Source organism: Micromesistius poutassou (assembly GCF_964030765.1).
Source record: "Micromesistius poutassou genome assembly, chromosome: 18".
NCBI lineage: Eukaryota > Metazoa > Chordata > Actinopteri > Gadiformes > Gadidae > Micromesistius > Micromesistius poutassou.
The window spans coordinates 5,587,362-5,605,100 of NC_140288.1; the positions used below are offsets into that span (position 1 = coordinate 5,587,362).

General features: G+C 46.2%; 1 protein-coding gene across 1 annotated transcript in view; it reads left to right on the forward strand.

Annotated features, from left to right (window-relative positions):
- The window catches only part of ppp1r3c2a (protein phosphatase 1 regulatory subunit 3C2, duplicate a), a gene marked incomplete at both ends in the record, with an annotated part of 118,141 nt that overhangs the window by 71,228 nt on the left and 29,174 nt on the right, over window positions 1-17,739 (forward strand). The gene's annotated exons all lie outside the window — the stretch shown is intronic.

Sequence of the window (17,739 nt, forward strand, 5' to 3'; positions counted from 1 at the left end):
AATAACAGGGAAAATCAACATCCAAACAAATTGGATTCAGAGGAGTCCACTCCGTAGAGACTGGCATAGGTGGGAACAGTGGCAGCCAGAAAATAACGCTGTGCATTCCTGCACCTTTCTGATAGGTGATACACCCCAGACCCAGGAACCCAGTGCTCCCCTCTTATCCTCCCACAAATCTGCAGCTGACTTTTGCAGGCAGTTATGGTCCAAAAATGAAGTTCCAGTTATCGCTGATGGAGTGAATATATATACAGTATGTGTCTATATTATATATATATAGTTATATATATACATATATAACTTTTGTTATGGCTCCATGGAAGTTAGGAAAAGCTACAAACTCTTTACAAATAATGTAAAAAACAACAAATATTCCAGGTAAGGGAAACGTTCCATTATAGTATACGAGGTCGCACTAAAGATAAAAACGTAAATCTTCCCAAGTGCAATGACCTCAATATACGAGCGGCGTCGAGTCAAATTGATGTGGATACTACGATGAAATACGCAACTTATCTCCCGCGAACACCTTCAACTGAATAATAAACCCCCGGCATTACACTTTGACGATCTTGTGCCTTTTATTTATCCCCGTCAATGAATCATGTCGCTTGTTTGCTAAACTAAAACGCAGATAGCATCCGGAGTAGCTGGGGCCCCGCGGCTACTGTAGCCAGCGGTGAACACGCTGAATCAGCTCCCCACTGGAGCCAGCACACGCCAGCTATCTTAGGCCCCAAGACGACGCTCATTACACAGTAACCCAAATTCAGCTCCCCCCAACTTCACATGAGAAGATAGCAAGGTGCCTTCCCCCACTCCATCCCCCGTGAGAGGGCGGGACCACCGGCTGGACGTGGGTGTAGCATGACGGGCTAGCGATGGGTGTAGCATGATGGGCTAGCGATGGGTATAACATGACGGGCTAGCAATGGGTATAGCTAACGGGCTAGCGATGGGTGTAGCATGACGGGCTAGCGATGGGTATAGCATGACGGGCTAGTGATGGGTATAGCATGACGGGCTAGCGATGGGTATAGCATGACGGGCTAGCGATGGGTATAGCATGACGGGCTAGTGATGGGTATAGCATGACGGGCTAGTGATGGGTATAGCATGATGGGCTAGCGATGGGTGTAGCATGATGGGCTAGCGATGGGTATAGCATGACGGGCTAGCGATGGGTATAGCTAATGGGCTAGCGATGGGTGTAGCATGACGGGCTAGTGATGGGTGTAGCATGACGGGCTAGCGATGGGTATAGCATGACGGGCTAGTGATGGGTATAGCATGACAGGCTAGCGATGGGTGTAGCTAACAGGCTAGTGATGGGTGTAGCATGACGGGCTAGCGATGGGTGTAGCATGATGGGCTAGCGATGGGTGTAGCATGATGGGCTAGCGATAGGTGTAGCATGACGGGCTAGCGATGGGTGTAGCATTACGGGCTAGCGATGGGTATAGCATGACGGGCTAGCAATGGGTATAGCATGACGGGCTAGTGATGGGTATAGCATGACGGGCTAGTGATGGGTATAGCATGACAGGCTAGCGATGGGTGTAGCTAACAGGCTAGTGATGGGTGTAGCATGACGGGCTAGCGATGGGTGTAGCATGACGGGCTAATGATGGGTGTAGCTTGACGGGCTAGCGATGGGTGTAGCATGACGGGCTAGCGATGGGTGTAGCTAACGGGCTAGCGATGGGTATAGCATGATGGGCTAGCGATGGGTGTAGCTAATGGGCTAGCGATGGGTGTAGCATAACAAACGAGCTGGGTGTAGGGTGTAGGATTGGTGGTTTTAGGCCTTGTTAGTCTTTGTCTATGTCCTGTTCTTATTGTTCTTAATGGGTTTGTTCTGACTATTACTTTTTAATTATCCAACTTCAAATTCAAACATTATAAATAAATTATTATATATAAAATAATTAGATTGATTTTAGGGTTAGTGATTTGTGAACTATATTTGATTTTTATTCTTCAAGCACTTTTGTTTTGAAAAGTTTGATAGACATAAAGTTTATAATTATTAATCTGTATAATGAATATGAATTGGCTTGCCATGGGGATTGGTTTTGTTCTTTTTATTCCATTTAAAGGTTGATGTTGTCATTGTGCTTCGACTCACACCTTTTTCCTCCTACTCTGATTTTCTAGAACCAATTTGTTTTCCATCAAGATTAGACAGGTTTTTTTATTAGCATTTTACACTTAATATGTCAAGCACTTAAGCGTAAGCTTAAGTGTTGTTTTGTTGTTTTGAAAAGTATACATAAGATAATTATATTAGCGTTATAAACCAGTCAGCCATGGGTGCAGCATATAAACCATGGGGTGAGGGCTGGGTGGACGTGGCTGCACACATCGCTCACATAAGTCATTAGCCATGTGGAAGACCGTTAAGTGATGTGTGGTTTTAGTGTGTGTGTGTAAGTGTGTGTGTGTGTTGGGGGCGGCTCAGATTCACCCCGCCTGATGAATGCTCTCTCCAACCACAACAGAATGGGAGCCACCACAGACACTATCCACAACAGACTCTCCACTTAGCAGATGCTTCCACCCAGTGGGTTCTTCCAGTGGGTTTGAGCTACAAAGGGGACAGAATGCAGCAGTGGGTCGTTTGAACCCAGAACCACGGGGCTCTGAGTGCGTGTGTTAAGCAGTGAGGAGGCGTTCAGCAGTGTTAGTGTTGGATGCACAGGTTTGCACACTTCTGACGCACACAAGATTTTGGTTTGAATTGTAGAAAGCTGTTGGCGTTTGGATCCTGTTGGATTTGATTTTTGCTGTCGTTAGGAACACTACATCAGTTGGCTGAAGAATGATGATCATTTTTAAGTAATGATCGCATTTTACGTTGCTTTATGTATATTTAGTGAAATGGGTCTCGTCGTCTATAGTAGCTGTTTAATTAACCGTTCGCCTCGGGCCTACAACGCCCTCTACAAGTTCTACCGCCACTGGGAACAAACGCCTCGCATGGCTTATTGCTTAATTACACTGCGGTGAATCTCTCTCTCAAACACACACACACATAAACACACACACACACACGCACACACACACACAAACACACACACACACACACACACACACAAAGTTCAGGAAGCTGTACTTAAATTATTAAACTGCTCACAACCAAAAAAAAGGTTTTTCTCCACAGGTTTTGCGGCGCCAGACAGCAGTCAGACTCCACACCTTAATTAAAACTGTCTGCAAACACAGAAACACACAGGAGCTTCCCCTGAGCCAGGAGGGCTGAGCGGCGGGTTTAGTCACAGCCTGACTCTATGCGTCATACGCTGCATGTGTGCCGGTCCGGGCCGCAGACGATGATAATGTTCCTGTTTCTGATTGTATCGACGTGGGTTTGATCGTGCTTGTTTGTGGTGTTACTAAACTAGCAGCACAGCAGTCTACATTTCCAGTGTGCACCTTTCCCTTCTTATTCACTTATACGCTGATTTTAAATGTTTTGCCTGTATATAGTATTGTGGCGCGCGTCGTGCGAAGAATGAGACAGGAGCCCAGGGTCAACCGTTTAAACAACTCCCGTGCCCCATACACCGCACGACTCCGGTAGTTGTCTTTATTTGAACACATGATAGCACAGAAACAACACAGAAACAAACACAACTAACACTCTCACTCACGGTCATGAACACACTGCACATCACACAGTAGGGGAACACACACAATGAACAACCCCCCCAACCACCAACCCCAAGGTGATCCAGGGGCGCCGATAAGGTCCAAACCCCGCCCAGAGGTGCATCCCCCAGCATCCCTTGCGCAGGACCCCCATAGGTGTCCATGGCAGTGGTCGCCACAGTATATATGTATGTACTGTATGGATGTCAAAAATGTCCCACATTGCACTCCTGACCATCCCTGGAAGGAGGGACCCCCCACTGTGAAGGACGGACCCCCCACTCTGTGTTCCTCCTCTAGATTTCTTCCTTTCTAATCAAGGGAGTTTCCTCTTGCCCTCTGGGGGGCCAGGGTCGGGGGGGGGGGATCATAAACACACGGCCCTTTGAGTCTGGACCTGTGATTAAGGGCTGTACAAATAAAATGTAATTTAATTTAATTGGAGGCATTTCCTCTAACGGGGAAAACCTGATTGGCTTGGTGGCTTTTATGTAAATGAGGAGGTTATTGTCTCAGCAGGTAGAGCGGGTTGGCTGGTAATTTGAAGGTTGCTGATTGGATCCCCGGCTCCTCCTAGCTGAGTGTCGAGGTGTCCCTGAGCGAGACGCCTCACCCTGACTGCTCCTGACCAGCTGGCTGTTGCCCTGCGTGGTCGACTTCGCCGTCGGTGTGTGAATGTGTGCATGAATGGGTGAATGTCAGTCAACACTGTAAAGTGCTTTGGATAAAAGCGCTTTATAAATGAGGACCATTCACCATTTACCACACATATAAACAGTGATGTGTGATACGTGTATGAAAAGCAGTAACGGGGCGGGACCAGGGAGAAGGAGACGGCTGTGTTTGTGTCATCCACCCCAGGGGCTTCAGAGTCCACTGATCCTCTCATCACACGCCTGAACGCTACACGGTCACGCCTCTAATGGTTATCGTGGAGGTATGCCATTTTGAATTGTTCTGCCGATGAAGGCTGGAACGAAGCTCGGAGATCACAGCGAGCACGCAAACCAGTGCATGAGCAGCGGTGAAATGGAGGTTGATAATTCTATGGACGGAGACGGCTGTAGCGCCATGGCCTGAAAAACGTTAGTGTCTCCTAATAACCAGTCTCTCCCTCTCTCTCTCTCTCTCTCTCTCTCTCTCTCTTACATGTTTAGCCACATTCTATATTTTATCACACATACCCAAACTGTCACACACACACACACACACACACACACACACAAACAAATAACACAAAACACACACCACCCAAACACACACACACTACTGTTGGTCCATGGCTGTGTGGTTTGGCAGCCCCTCTTTCCAAGAGAGGGGGGGGGGGGGGGTAGGTGAGGGGTCTGCCTCCCCCTCCATTCATCTGTCTTTCCACACACCTCCCCTAATTACACCCTTGTTTACCTCAACCCAGCACCACCCCTGAATCATTGATGTCAAAGGCATCCCAGTGCTGCAGCCAATAGGAACGCACGGGCCAATGGACACTAAGCTGCCAACACACACACACACACACGCACGCACGCACGCACACACACACACACACACACACACACACACACACACACACACACACACACACACACACACACACAGACCCAAACACACAGAAACACACACTCACACATGCACACACACACACACGCACACAGACCCAAACACACAGAAACACATACACACACACACACACACAGTCCACTGGATTGTTATGCTAATAACAATTTGTTCACCTGACAACGCTTTGAGCACTTCCAGTAGAGAGCAGCGTGGCTTTGTTTGATTGAGTGCTTGGAGACGGTGATGGCATGACTCATTTTATTGTGCGCTTTTATTTTAAAAACGCTCAGATGAAACGCTTTGTTGCTTTTCGGGTGAACGCTTTTACTGTGATAGTCCACTTCATTTCTTTTCTCATACACTTATTTTGAACTTCTTATTCTGGAATGATTTTTAAGGGACATTCTCGAAGAGGTCCATTTCATGCTCTTTGGTGGTGAAACCAAAAAAAATTTTTTTTATAATGTTTATATAAGGCTCAACCACTATTGTGGGTAGGAGATACTTAGTGGCTTAACAGATACTCATTTAAATTAAAATCTTTGGAGATTTTGAGATTGTCACTTTAAAATTCATTGAAATAAAACATTTTGATTAGCATATTTTAATAGCCAGTGGCTAATTATGCATATTATTATTAAAATGTATTATAATCACCGTTCACAGATAATATTACATTCAATGGTTCTTCTTAATGTAATACTCAACAATAAGTAAGAGTTGAAAAGAAAATCCATCGTTGTCAGTTGATTGTTCAGTGCCGCCTCAAACCTAATGAGGAAGAAAATGCTTTTCACGCATGAGGCAGTGGAAGTCCCGCCCAGTATACGTTTGGAACCTGCTGTCGGAGGCCCTCAGTGACGGAGGCCCCTGGTGTCCACCCCATAATGGCATGTGTCTTTATACAAATCCCCCTCTCTATCTCCACCACAAACGCAGCTGAGACTAAAGCAAATCCACCGTGATTACCCCCAAACAATAAGCCAAGCTGCAGAACTAAATTCAATTTCCAGCCCGGGTTCCACCGCAAGACACCGTTCACAGCTCACACAGGATTTGGACTTAAGACGACTTAGAGGTGGTATGGCCAAACTTAAAGAGCTGGGGGGGAGGGAGGGAGGGAGGGAGGGAGGGAGGGAGGTAACAGAGGTGATGCATGCCCACACTCAAACAAGAGGAGAGGGGGAGGGAAGGAAGGAAGGAAGGAAGAAAAGCAGGAAGAAAGGAACGAGGGAATGAAGGAGGGAAGGAGAGGGGGAGAGGAAAGAGAGAGGACTTAGAGGTGATGCATGCCAAAACTCAAACCACTTAGAGAGGCAGGGAGGGAGGGAGTGAAGGAGGGAGGGAGGGAGCGAGCAAAGGAAGGAGAGAGCAAGGGAAGGAGGGGGATGGAGAGATAAAGAGGAGAAAGAAGGAGAGATAAAGAGAGAAGAGAGAGGGAGTGAGAGATAAAGAAGGAAGGAGAAAGGGATGGATTGATGGATGGAGGATTGAAAGAAAGAGCAGGAGGGATAGAGAGAGGAGGGAGGTAGGGAGGGATGGAGGGAGGGAGAGATAAACAGAGGGATAGTGAGAGGAGAGAGAGGTAGGGCAGTCCCATCTCTTCGGTGACCAGTCTTGGTATGAGTCACGGCTGCCCTTCAACATTAAGAGACGGCGGCTATCAGAGAGCTGAATGTGTTCCACAGGCCAACTCCTCTTAAATCAAGTGCTTATGGCAACCCTGCACTCTCACGTGCACACTCACGTGCGCTCTCACATGCACTCTCACAGGCACTCTCCCACAGCCGGCCATTCCCTGCCATCTGAGGGAGGAGAGGAGTAATCTGACATGTCAGAATCACTGACAGCATCTCCACTGTGTGTGTGTGTGTGTGTACATGACTGATTGTCAGAGTAGATGCAAGTGGCGTGCATGTGCGTGTGTGCATGCGTGTTTGTGTACATGTGATGTGTGTGTGTGTGTGCACGTGTGTGTCTGTGTGCATCTGTGTGTGAGAACGTGTATGCATGTGTTTGAAGCATGCATGTGTATATGAGGGTGCATGTGTAGAGTAGGTGCAAGTGGCTTGCATGTGCATGTGCACATGTGTGCATGCGTGTTTGTGTACATGTGATGTGTACGTGTGTGTGTGTGTGTGTGTGTGTCTCTATCTGTGTGTCTTTGTGCATCTGTGTGTGACATGTGCTTGTGTGTGTGAGGCCTGCATGTGTACATGAGGCTGCATGTGTGCTTCAGTTTTTCCCAGGCTGTATGCTAACATTAGCTCAACAGTATTTCCCCAGAACAGGAGCCTCTCACAACGTCTCCTTGTCTTATCCTCGCCTGGTACCAGAGGGAACCCCATCCCTATCACACTCCCGGGTACACAACGATATCAAACGCTCCTGACAGGGTGGAGAGCAGAGGATCCAGGCGTATTGTAACGTGGCGTCTAATCTCTGACGATAACCCCCCCTCCCCTCCCACAGGGGACAGCCAGGCATATCGGATCAATTTTAACACTGAAATAAATAATGTCTAAAGACGACATTAAAACTGAGGTTGACTTTTGTCTGTGACAACGCAGCCGATCTTGCTCCAGTCACAAAACGCATTGATAACCCTGCAGGGGGAGTCATCTGATGACTGTCGCTATCGCAAATCGAATCTGCTCGGATCGATACGACATTCGCCCACCACAACGTTTAATCCCAGACTAATATCCTATTTCCTTTTACTTTTCACCAAAGCGAGGACGTCCGTTCCCGCTCTCTTTAAGCCCTATTCTCCCGCGCCAGTGATGTTGGTCGTTCACAAAATGTACCCATTCGCGACATTACAAGTGGGACGGATCAACCAACCAGTCCGCCCAGTGGACTGTACCAACAGATGGGGGGGGGGGGGGACACTTTCACTTGTGAAGCCACAAATCGATTTTTGAAATCGTTTTTTAAATTGCTAATCAACATCACACTAGGAGAAAAGAATGGGAGCCCTTTAAAGCTCAATCTGGGTGCAATGAGCTCCTCCTAATACGTTTCACATGTAGAAATAAAACTGAACAGATTGCCCCCATTTTCCCCGGTGAAGACTGAGCCGACTGCTCCCAGTTTAGTGTAAAACGTCGGAGCATGGTATTTCCAGTGCTGATCGCTGCCATGTGACAGAGAGGCTGAATAATAGCACAGCCACGAAGTGTTCCTTGAGTGCTCTGAGAGAGTCGCTCTCAAACTGTCAATCATCCCGCAGCGTCAGAGAGCCCGGTAACGTTTATGCGCCCACTTGAGGATATTTAGCTCATGGCCTCCGCCGCACCACAGACCTCTCTATTATTTATGCCGTTTCCGCCTTTATTCCTAATTCCATAAACAGCAGATGGTATTAATGACGAATTTGAGAGGTTCAGACGACGTTATATCAGTTATATATATAAGCTAAAGCAGAAAATGCAAATTAAACTTTACTTTGTGACGTAATTATGATTCATTGCTTGTGTTTTTGTTTTTTAATTATGGTTCAAGTTACAAGTTTAGTTTGTTTATGCTCGGAGGATTCAACCACGCTAAAGTTAACATTAATGATTGCTCATTCAAAGCAAGATGCAATTTACTACAGTAGCAACACAAATATATTACATTCAAATGTTTACTAAAGTCGAAGTCCGGAGGCTGTTGGTTGGGCCTGTTGTCTGTCTGGCCTCCATTTACTACTATTTACCATTTGTCGTTTAGCAGAAGCCTTAATCCAATCCAACAGTGAACTCAGATACAGGTCATTCAGGAGCAGATAGGGGTCAGAGGTCATCTTGCACTAGTATGCCTACAGGGAGAGTGCAGACGTTGGAGATGAAAGCCAGCACCGTTACTCCTTCGGATTAAACCAAACACGGGGAGCATGGGGCCCCGGGGCCAGAACCAGCCGTATACCAGCTCAATCCCACCACTTGGGTCGGTTTATTTTTTTTATCCTTCTGAGAGAATGACCCCATCACCCAACCACCGATGGAGGTTACCATACACATTGATTTGCTCTCTCTCTCTCTCTCTCTCTCTCTCTCTCTCTCTCTCTCTCTCTCTCTCTCTCTCTCTCTCTCTCTCTCTCTCTCTCTCTCTCTCTCTCTCTCTCTCTCTCTCTCTCTCTCTCTCTCTCTCTCTCTCTCTCTCTGTCTGCCCCTCCCCTCCTCTCTGTTCACACTCTGTGAACACCCTGTTCACACTCTGTGAACAGAGAGGCTGTACGATTTCCTTAATAGAATGAATTTGGACTTCATGAATAAGTATTAAGGCTGCCATCAGGTCTTTAGTTCCCTGCGTCAGACCGCACCGCTAATTCGGAGTGTGAAAATCTGTTGAAAATCCAATATCGTTGCAACTTCACAAAAACACACCACTGTCAACCCCCGAAGCCATCGTGTTGCCCCTTGCTCAGCCAAGTCAGTAAGGCTCAGTCAGTAAGGAATAAAAACGTGCCCACCTTTCCCCCTTAACACCACGAGACTACCCTTCCAAGGGCGAGCCAGGGGCTGCATAGCAGAGGGCCAGCCCAGACCTCTCTGCTGGCTCTAACCCTGACCCTAGCTTCCATGAGCTAGCTCCCAAGCCTCATCAGCGGGCATCCGGTTCGTGTCAGCGCTAACACCGCCGCGGTGGGCCTCTGAAAGGGCATTAGTGTCGGCCTGGCGTACGTACGGGTCACATGCCCGCGTACGCCCGTGGGGGGCTGCAGAGACGTGTGCGTCAGCTCCGGGTGTTTGTGTAATCAGGGTGAGGACGGAGGCAGGAACGACCCGAGGAACAGCTGGCGTCTGGGGGTTGCCCCGCGCTAGGTCGGAGGACGCGGTGTGCGGCAAAGATATTTATTCAGAACGGCTAACAATAGCCGCCGTTTCCTGGGGGAAATTACAGCAGCGGTTGCCCTCGGACAGTGTCGGACATGTGTCTGCACCCTACAGCAGGTAGGACTCCAGTCCCTTGTAACGCCCCCCCCCCCCCCCCCCCCCCAGCCCTCTCCTCGTCCCCCAGGGGTCCTGACCGTGGTAGGAGGGGAGTTGAACCCCTGTGTTTGAGAGTGGGTCCTGATCTTTCTACACTCTGTCACATGGTGGAGTCCCAACCCTGGATGTCAGTCGGAGGGCATTTCAGGCAGTGAGATTTGTGTAGCCCACTATTCACAGCTGTTGAGGACTTTAGTGGACGCTTTTAGCGTGACTACAGTGAACTGAATTAGGATCCATGTTGTAGCGTGGACGGAGCAGGTGTACGGCTCAGGGCCGTCTCACTCAAGGATGTCTAATAGGTTGGACTGCGGTCGTTGAGGAATCAAACTTGTTTGGCGGGGAGTCCGACTACCGCGTCACTACACTTTCCTGTTCCCATTCTGCTGCTGAAAGTGTCATCAACATGTTTATATACACACAGTGCATCTCAGACTCATCATGGTGTGATATTGACCGAATCCATACTTTAATTAAATAAATAAAAAAGCGCTAATTAATCTTTAATATTGACGAGCTGAAAATGACACCCAAGTGAAGCAGCAGATACGATCACAACATCTGGTGTGTGTGTGTGTGTGTGTGTGTGTGTGTGTGTGTGTGTGTGTGTGTGTGTGTGTGAGCGATGCCTCCCTTGAATCACACCTGACAGACTTATTTCATTTCTTAGGGTGGACGAATAATGAGCGAGCAAGAGACAAAATGAATAGATGGAATTCTCTTGCTCTCTCTCTCTTGCTCATAGTCATGAACAGCAGAACTTTCATTAGTGACTATGCCATGGAGGCCATGCCATGAGATAAAATATGAATATATCTTGACATCCATTGATAAATATACATATTCTACATTTATCTATGTATATGCATGCTCATATATAATTTCAGACATGCTCTGTAAGCTTGTTCATGTGAACCTATAAATGAGCTATATAGCCCTATATATGCCCCTATATAAATATACATTACTGAATATGAACTACTACACTATAATGTAACTGTAGAATATACGACTCGTACTCACAACGTTCAACTTCCAACATACTATACTACGATATACCAAACTACAGCATACTATAACAAAGGGGTTCCCAACCGTTTTTGTTCCAAGGACCGGCATATTCCTAAAAAAATTTGGAGGACCAGTAGTCAATTTTAATGCCTTCATTTTAAAATGCATAATTAACCCCATCATTAACCCCCCTAATCCTAACCCTAACCCTGTTTTTCAAGATGGTTTATTTGTCATATTCACAACAATTAAAGCAACAGCAATGAAATGCTTGAATCTCAGGCTCCCTTCAACGATGCAAAAATATAAAATAGAGAAACCCAAGAAAAGTCACCTGAGACTTAAATAAACACAAGTAGTGAGAAGTTTTTTAGCTTTTTCTGGAAATATTTCAAGGCCCGGTTCTAACGGGTTCCCGGACCGGACCGGGGACCAGCCCCGGACCGGCGGTTGGGGACCGCTGCTATAACAGACCACAACGTTCTATGATACACAACAACGTTGGCTCATGGCAAATAAGGTTCTGCTCTGAATATATGAAAGCCGTGTGTAATCCCATGTGTAACATTAATGAATATTCCTGGCACGCCAGGTTATACGGTTATTGTCATCTTGAGAAATCACGAAGCGTCACGGAGCACGGCCCAAAAGGAACCCGAATCAGTCTGTGTTTGTTCCCTCTGCACGTTGGAATCCACAAACAACAACCAGACTAAATGAAACAAGTCAATTTTGATTTTGAAATTATGGTTGATAGAAGGGGTTGGAGGGGTTTCCATACACACACACACACACACACACACACACACAAACTTAAAACTCTGTCAAACATAAACAAGCACACTCACGCAGGCACACACACACACACACACATACACACACACAAACATATATATAGAGACAGGCCATTTCATCACGTATTCATTTGTTTTTGATGCAGTATTTATGCGGCCCCTCCTGTGTGCGGTCGTGTCGCTCCACCACAGGGACTCTGATGTCTCTCGCCCGTCTCTACAGATGCTTCATTATTTGTCAAAAAAGTTAAAAGAGAAAACCTTCCATTTTTCTCCTATTTTCGATGTGTTGTTTCCGCCTCCAGGTCCACCGTCCGTCTCCCACACAAATCAACAATCTGGACACTGTTTTTTTCTTTTTCAATTTCACTCAGAAAAGCCTGAAAGAAGACCGATCCGTGAACCACCGAGTACCGACCACAAACCAACCTCCAACCTTTGTTTTCTCTGCTCGGCTGACATTTTATTTCCAGTGATGGCTTTGTGACCCCGGCAGCGAAGAACAGCCTCAGAGGTTGCAGACCTATCTGGGAAACAAGCAGCACAGTGATGGTGGGTTCAGTCACAGCGGCGGAGAGAGGGGCTTGTTGATTGCCTGGGAACAGAAAGGAGAATACGTTGATGGACGGAAACAGCTGAAAGTGGGTCAACGGGGGGGGTGTTACTCAGAGTGTGAATGTAGTACACTCGGTACAGAGTGGGCATCGGTGGTACATGGGGCTGCTTAAACACAGAGTACAATTATTCGACAGCTCTGAGTGAGGTTTTGCCCTCGATTATGAATTTGGTTGTACTTACAAGACCCACACCCACACGCACACACACACTTTGGGTGTCACTGAAGAAGTACTTAAAAAGATAAGGACATATTAATAATATGTAAAAGTTTTTTTTGTATTTATGTTGAATAACAGAATTTGTATTCATTTGTTTAACTTCTCTAAGCTAAACTATTCCTTAGTCACACAAAAATGAAATGAATTTAAATGTAGCAGTATAAATAGAGAGTACACGGTAACGATACGACATGCTGTGGCAACCCAGGACATTGGACGCTGTTGGACACAAAACTAAACTAATTTATTCATCACGGAGAAGGAGAGAGCCGAGGACTACGACAGAGCAGAGTACCGGCTCCGAGCCCGGGTTCTGCTGCCTCGGCTCCTCGGGGCCCCCAGGGTCCTGCTACGGGCCCCCAGGGTCCTGCTAGGCCCCCACGGTCCTGCTATGGGCCCCCAGGGTCCTGCTAGGCCCCCACGGTCCTGCTATGGGCCCCCAGGGTCCTGCTATGGGGGCCTCTCCTGTTCCCCACCTCACACGCTCTCCCCGCGGTTCTGTTTTGTAGCCAAAAGCTTGTTGGTATGTGTTGAATATATTTCAGTTTTGTGCAAACATCACATTAACAATAACGTGAACTCAAACCCGAAAAAACCGAAACCTTTGAAAGGGATCATAAATCTGAGTAAACCAATATTGATTTAATAACACAAGTGTCACCGCGTTGTACACATACACACCCGTTACCAACAAAAATGAACACTCAAAAATAAGAGCTAAAAATGCTTGGAGGAGCTTCAGAGCGACATAATAAACAGTGTGCTGCTGTTCCTCCAGAGATGGTCGACGGGGTAATCGCTGATTGATTGCAGCTGCTTCCCTTCCCGGTTTGGCTTCAGCTGTCGCTGATTAATCAGCGCTCGCACCCAAATAGGGGCATGCTTCCTGAAGAGTTGCTATCCATGGTCCTGAACTCTGCGGTGCTTGTGAGACAAAGTCGGATGTATAATGGGTGAAAATAACTCTCAATTTCAAATGGTTGAGCATAATACATTCTTAGGGATAAAATCTAAGTACATTTACATTTTAATGAAATAAATGTCATTATTTTAAATAATTTAATTGAAAGTGGAAAGTTTGAAGATTTTTTTTTCTCTTTGGCGACATCTATGGCAAAAAGCGATTACTACATGTGTGTTTTGGGACAGTTGGTTAACTGGCAGCATTAGCAGGCCAGACCCCAGAAAATAACAGTAAGCTGCTTCACACAAGTGAGTTGAAGAACTAGTCTGTTGCATTAGCAACAGACAACAAATGCCCAATATTGAACATTCATTATACTGCAAATGCAAGTGCCATATAGGCTCAATTGTCATTGGGTTACCTCGTTCCACCAAAGTAATGATTTAACAATCATTTGTTGACATGAAAATATCGAATAGAGGGGTAGGAGTGTTACACTTTGTGTCATTATTGCATTTTCAGTCTGTTTGCTTATTATTTTCTATTAAATAAATATAGATAAATAAAACAAATACTAATCAATTCAAATAAACATGATTAGATAATTTTAAAAAATGATTATTCGAGAAACTGCTGTATTCATGTCCATTGGTAACAATTGAATCATTTGATATTGGATTGGCCGCGTTCCAATTGTCCTTCTGTAGCAAATCCACCCGCGCTTACTTCCTAAATCTCTTGACATTGCTGTACTGATGTCCTCAACGCGTAGTAAGCCAGAGACTAAGTCTAAAGTGGCTTCGGGCCGAGGACACATCAGGGTAGATACATCAAATATTAAAGGGTTGAGCCTCCTGGATATACCTGGTCGCTTCCTCCTCAAAATATAGAGCGGCTGTGATATTGTGTGTACACACAGGGAGTGGGCGGAAATGTTGCTGACAGTGAAATACACACGCTCACAGACCCATACACGCACACACACATATCCACACTCACATAGATAGACACAACCCATACACACATCAGCCCAGTCACCCAGACTGTCACATGCAGCTTCTCTCACATACATACACACACACACACAGGGACACACACACACAATCCCAGACACAAGCAAACACACACACACACCCTCACAACCTGGAGACATGAGCATCAAGTCACTAGAGAGAGTAAGAGAGAGAGAGAGAGTCATAGAGAGAGAGTCATAGAGAGAGACTGGCCCCACCCCCCTTAAGGTGGATATAGTCCTCCGTAAGGTGCTGTACAAACACATACACACAAATATACACACTCAAGAGAATAAACATACTTAAACAAACACACAAAAATGCCTTCTCAAACACACACACACGCACACACACAATGCTTTCTCTCTTTTACATACACACACACCGTCAGCCAGGGCCGGCCCGAGGCATAAGCAAACTAAGTGGCTGCTTGGGGCCCCCTGGCTACCAGGGCCCCCACCCCGCCCCCCCCCCCCCAAAAAAAAAAAAACACACATTTAGGTTTAACTTCAAATATGAGAGTTTAAAATAGATTTGTGATTTCAGTACCCTCTGAGGTTAAAAAGCCCCTGGTTTGGGGTAAATAACAACTATATTAATACAGGGGTGGATGACCCTCTCAGTGGGGCCCCAGATCAAATACAGAATGTGCTATGTCTTAATAGGGCTTCCTTAATCATACAGAATGGGTTATGGGTTGATATCTGAATGGGGCCCCTCAGGTAAATATCACACGATACGTGATGTGATATATCTAAAAGCCCTCTAAATCATGAAATTCAGCTTATGCCACAATGTCTGTGTGGAACCCTGAATGTATCTAATCAAATATGGATCAAAATACAGGCTAGGCCTTTAAAGCAGACTTAAAGCAGACTGGTTTGGGGGCAGCTAAACCCAGTGCTATATTAGTTTGCTTGTGCAGGCCCTGCAAGTCAGGTTATAGGCTATGAATCTGAACGAATGAAGGTATTTCCCATCTCCAGCTGGCCATCCCCAAGATGCACCAGAATACAGGAAATCACATCTACCAAATTCAAAATTTTCTGGGGGAGGACCCCCAGACCCACCCCACTCCCCCATTTACACCCACTTTTGCACAAATTGGAGGAGGGGGGGGGGTCTTTATGCTTCTTTGCCCAGGGGACAGTAGTTCACAATCCATTCCTGTATTAATGCAATTTATAAGGTGACATGGTCTGCTGTTTGTGTCAATAATCAAGCACAGATGACTCCGCGGTGGTGGGAGGGGGGAGGAGGGCCTGCCGTCAGCAGCAGCAGTGTGTGTGTGTGTGTGTGTGTGTGTGTGTGTGTGTGTGTGTGTGTGCCTATCAGCCCTCCAGAAGGTTGGAGGGAACACACTTTCACAGATGACTACTGAGAGGAACCCAGATGAGAAACCCGAGCTAAGAGAAATGAACCATTCTCACATTGCGATTGTAATAATGCGACAGAGATTGCGACTTTAATGATACAGCATTATTCAAAGCGCCATCGCTAAATTAGAATTACTTGCTCAGTCTGGCTGTTTCCCTTCAAGTTGAACAATTTTACAGTCATAAAGTGTCCTTTTGGTTTTGCATAAGGTATAAAGCAGATGGTTTGATGCTTTAAAAATACGTTCTTCAGAATAATAGCGTCTCCGGTGTTGATTTATGTTTGGTTCTAGCTTTCCCTGAATCAGAAGGTTTCCCTATTCCCAACGGTTTCATTTTCTGCATCCAAACCATTACCTCAGTCGAGGAGGTTAAGCTATAGAAGAGATGTCTGAAGGCGGTTAAAGAAGCAAGAACAGCCCTTTTTCTCTTTGATCGCCGGTTATCAAACCAGCAGCCGAACTAAGACTCCCTGAGTGGATTATATCTGCTGGAAACCTCCAAGGTTATTTCAGACGGCTTTTTCATCCTCAACCTTTGCTCGTATCAAATCCAGCACATGCCTGGTTGACATCCTCCCTTGCCCGACTTCTTAAAGAGTTTTCACATGCACTTGTCATCCCTAGTATTTCGTCAGTTAGCAACAGCTCCGTTCATACACCAGAACTAAAGAAACCAAATCTGATCCGTACAAACTAGGTGTCAAGAAACTGGCATCAAGCATCAAGAACTATTGAGCATGTATTTATCAGGCGGACACTATTATTTTAAAGTTACAAAAACACATCTGGCAGAGCGGCCACAGTTTGTCAGACTGAAGGACTGCCTCTCCGACACTGTGGTCAGCAGCACCCGAGCACCACAGGGAACTACGCTCTCCCCTGTCCTGTTCAACCTGGACACGTCTGACTTCTGCTTCAACACAGAGTCATGCCACATGCACAAGTTTTCGGACGATACTGCGATTGTGGGGTGTATCAGGGATGGGCAGGAGTGGGGGTGGAGGGGGGGAGTACAGGAGCCTGGAGGAGGACTTTGTGCAATGGTGAAAACTCAGGCTGGTAAGGAAACCTGGCTCTGTGGTGGGCGCTGAACTGGAGCGCATCACATCACCATCATACAAAAGGACACTGAGCAAACTGCTGAGCGTCATGGACAACGACTGTCATCCACTCCACAACACCATCATTAAGCAGAAGAGCTTGATCAGCTGGAAACTACGCGCACTGCTGTGCAGAACTGACTGAGACTGAGGAAGTCATTTGTCCTCAGGGCCATACAACTGTACAATCTGTCAATTAAAGGAAAAGATATCAACTTCTCAGCATAGTCGGTCTCCCTCTCCAGCCTCTCCACCACTGTTCACTGTTTACTGGCTAAATGATCCCTTATGCGCAGCGCCTCCCTCCTTCCCCCAGCCTGCACTGAGGCCTAACTTAAGCCTTTAACCCCATTACTTCAAACTCTAATATTGACTGTTGATTGATGTCTCTCCAACTGTTAACACTATTCATTATAATGCCCAGATTTATTGTTATTAGGGGTCCTACGGAATCCGTAGGAAACCTATTGTATTCGTTAGTATTATTATTATTATTATTATTATTATTATTATTTT